The sequence below is a fragment of the Montipora capricornis genome, chromosome 8 (assembly GCF_036669925.1).
Source record: "Montipora capricornis isolate CH-2021 chromosome 8, ASM3666992v2, whole genome shotgun sequence".
NCBI classification, from domain to species: domain Eukaryota; kingdom Metazoa; phylum Cnidaria; class Anthozoa; order Scleractinia; family Acroporidae; genus Montipora; species Montipora capricornis.
In genome coordinates this window covers 13,785,933-13,789,844 of record NC_090890.1, presented here as the reverse complement: position 1 = coordinate 13,789,844, position 3,912 = coordinate 13,785,933, and the positions used below count along the sequence as shown (strand labels likewise).

Here is a 3,912-nt window from a genome sequence, read left to right as displayed (position 1 = left end):
AGAATGCCATAAAGTCCTCGGGTGGTATGTCTGGAGTAAGAGTTATGCTGTGTGGCACACAGAATATTCCCAAGTCAGTCCCTATAAAATGGGAAGGTGTTAGCTTTATCAACAACGTTGAATATGGCAATGAGGGAATGAGAGTTTGGAGGTCATATGCGGTTGGCCCAGGTAAATTCCTGCTGTGGAGTCAGTTCGATTTCCCAGAAAAATACTCTGTACCAATGCTAACCATATTAAAGGAGGCCAGAGATCCAAAGGCTGCATTCACTGCGATTACAGCGAGGAGGAAATCACCCCAAACCCAGCAAGGAGAGGAGCAATTGGCATCGGATGCTGGAGAAGCTTCGGATGAACAAAGTGAGGACGACGTGGAGTGTCACTGTAAACTGTTTGCATGTCCTGAAGAGGGATGCGTAAAATCATTTCAAAGATTGTCGTCCCTTGAACATCATCTTGATGTTGGAAATCACAAGTATGCTCTTGAGAGCCTAACGCTTCTCGATAAGGCAATGATGTCCTATGCATCAAAACTAGAACAGGGTGTTGCCACTGTTGATAATCCTGTAGAGGATACTGGTACAGCTAAGGCACTGGATTCCCGTTCATCGTTGTGAATGGGCTGGGCGTTGAAATCCTCCAGTACTCAAAGAACCTGACTGAATGAACCAGAAACAGTACCTTACAGAAGTATTCAAAATCGGCGAACAGACTGGAAAGAAAGCTGATCCCTCCAATGTTTCCAAGTCAATGAGAAAAGTTAGAAATGCAGATGGCTCTGCTAGATTTGATGCTTCCAGTTATTTAACTTCTCACCAAGTTGCAAGTTTTTTCGCATGCCTTGGTTCAAAGAATGTTGTCCAAGCTACTGAATCTGGGGACGAAGAAGACAAACAGGCCGAAGAGCTGGATAAAATTCATGAACAGAACATACAAGATTTGAGTAACGAAGTCATGGCAAAAATATCACTTCAGCATCCAATCATGTACAATACGCATTACCTTTGCGAAATCGCAGCTTGCTCTAAACTCGCAAAGTTTTCTGTGCAGATCCTCCAAGACATATGTAATTTTTATCACCTTGACATCTCAAGAATCAATGTTAAACAAAAGAAGCCCTGCATAGATCTTCTGACGAAATTAGTTGGTAGCTCCAGTTGTAACGAATCGCTTTGAAACGCAATCTTCAACATAGAGAGGTGGGGCCAACTGACCTCATCCACTGTGCAGGGGCAAGTTTTCCTTGAAGAGCCCCGATCATCATTATTAGATGTAATATAATCTGTAAGCTGAACACAAACTGCTTTTTCCACAAGCTTGGACACAAACTTCAAATTAGAAATAGGTCGAAAACTTTCATATTTGGTGAAATCAGCATTATATTTCTTTAAAGTCAGTGTCACAACTGCAATCTTTAGGACATCAGGCATGACTCCAGTAGATAAAGATTTATTCACTATGTTAGTCAACACAGGTGTCAGTAAAGTGAAACATTCCTTCATTACCACTGCAGGCAGAGGATCAAGTACACAGGATTTATTGATAGATCTCAATGCAATGATTTGCAAATAACAGTTTGTTGGAAATGCTTCAAATTTATTATTATGAGTTGAGAATTAGTTTTCTTACGGCAATTCTAAATCTAAAGTTACAAAAACAATTCCCTGTTCTCGATTATACTCGTGCCCAGGCTTCCCTTTCTCCCCTTCCCTCTCAGAGACGCTTGCTTTATCTAGCAATAGCCAAGGTATATTGACGACGTACTTACATAGTACATGAAATGAGATCATCTGGCTCGTTCTCTACGGTATGATCCTCTGCTTCTCCATGTGCCAATGGGGCTGTGTCTAGTTCGTCATCTAGAAGTTCATCTACTGATTCGTGCTGCAAGAGTTCGTCATCAATTTCATCCGCCTCAAACCCTTCAGAGGTTTCACAGTCCTCTCGTTCAAAAGTATCGGTAAGACTTGCGTTATCACTCTCGCTGTAAAGTGCAATACACATAAATGCTTCAGTGCGAAAATATCATAAGGTCATTTCATAGAATAATTCCATTTAGTATTTACCAAACCAACCTATATCCATTTTTGCGCGTTCTGATTGGCTACTGTACCTCGCGATATCAATGACTATTAGTTGATTTTGATTTTGAAGCTGAAGACAAAATGGTGTCGCATTACCGACGAAAAAATCTGTATTCTGAATGAAGGTTTATAATACCAGAAAAAAGATGACAATTGGTTTTGGCTTTTTAATGATAAGAACAAAAGATGTTGCTTACAGAAGTCGCTTCAAATTTACAAGTGGGCTGTTTGAAAAACGGAATGTAAACAAACTTGACTTCGCAAAAGTGACATTTTTAAAAAACAATTTCAAACTTGATTCTTTACAAATACAACTAAAATTATTTTTCAGAGCGGCTTAACACTTTGATAGCTCTTATGAGTCCATAAATTTGAATTTAACAAGAGTTTGCAAACGTTTTACTGGTAGGCAAGAATTGAAGAAAGCACACTCTAGTACAACAGTCAACAGAAAGTCGATCAGAAAGTCGCTAACCTCAATTCGTGACGCCATTGAGAAATCCACCACTGTGTTAACTGTTGCTGGCGGTCAGTTTTTTGAATTGAACAATGAATTGAACCAGATAAAGAGCAACGTTTTCTAAACTGAGCATTTTTTATTTCAATGTTTTGGTAAATACTAAAACAACTATCCCCCTCAGGGTCTGTGATGCTTTGCGTCCTGGTATATATCCACCGCTATTCACCTCCCCTTCGGTTTATTTCAATAGAATATCGATGTACTTAAGGTGCATTTGATATGATAAGATAAAGAGTCTTATGAGTCATTACTTTTCGGAAACAATTGCATCAGTTCCTTCAAATTCTTCACAATCTTCTTCATCTTCAATTATGGAGCACTCGCTTGTTGCTCTTGTTGTGGGTGCAGGGTGAGGTGGCACTTTACCAAAGAATCTATACAACGTTTCAGTCGCCTTGATGTTAGACTCTATTGTCGCAAGACATCTGTCGAAGTGCTCTGCAATACAAGAAAGATGTTATACACTATGAAACCGGCGTCTAAAAACAAATAATTTAGCCTAATATTGATTGGTATTTGATCCGAAAATATTTTCAAGCAAGATGTTTTAATTTCAAGGTTCTTATGTGGTTGTAACTCTACTGTAAATTGGTGTTTCTAGAAGCTGTAACCGTTGATTTAGAAAAAATAGAAGGGTGGAAACGACCGAAAATATAGCTACAACTCATACAGTTTGTGCTTTGTAAGCCTTTTTCAGATGCCTACTTGTTTTGAAATATGATATTTTATCCGGGTGTAATTCTATCGGCTGGAATAAAGAATGACTAGCAGCAAATACCGCATTTGAATCGTGCTTCACTGATGGCAGTTTGCTCAGCTCTGAAAGGAAAGGAAAGTTTTTACTACAAGAAAAACATCGCAATTACAAATTTATGGTCGAGAAGATATATAAATGGGTTAAGCGTGGTATGTACCCTTATTTCCCAACACTCTATATGTCATCGCTTTAGTCGACCTCGTCTCCTCGTCTTGTAAGCAGGGCTGTTAACTCTCCCGGATAATCCTTGAATCTCCAGATTTTCGGCCATGTCTCCCGGATATGTTTTGCGTTCATTTGACACATACACTGTATTTCTCCCGGATAACTTCATCAAGTGTTTCATATGTATTTGTTCTATTCTCTAAACAGCTACAAATATCTCCAGTTCTGAACTCTGGGGGTTGACAGCTCTGCATAAGTAAAAAGACTTTGACCACGAATATGACATGAAGTGTGAGAATATGTACCACAGAAGGCGTAATACACTCGGGCGTGCTCTCTAAAAAGCTTTGAACTCCTATGTCAGTCTGCGGGCGTTCGGTCCATGC

General features: G+C 39.5%; 1 long non-coding RNA gene across 1 annotated transcript in view; it reads right to left on the bottom strand.

Annotated features, from left to right (window-relative positions):
• LOC138060415 (uncharacterized) overlaps window positions 1–3,052 on the bottom strand; it is an 8,870-nt gene extending 5,818 nt beyond the window's left edge. The window contains exons 1-2 of the long non-coding RNA XR_011134346.1: window positions 2,856–3,052; window positions 1,769–1,984 (exon numbers count right to left, since the gene is read on the bottom strand). This is a non-coding gene — a long non-coding RNA (uncharacterized lncRNA). The remainder of the gene's footprint in view (window positions 1–1,768; window positions 1,985–2,855) is intronic.
• Window positions 3,053–3,912: the final 860 nt, after the last annotated feature.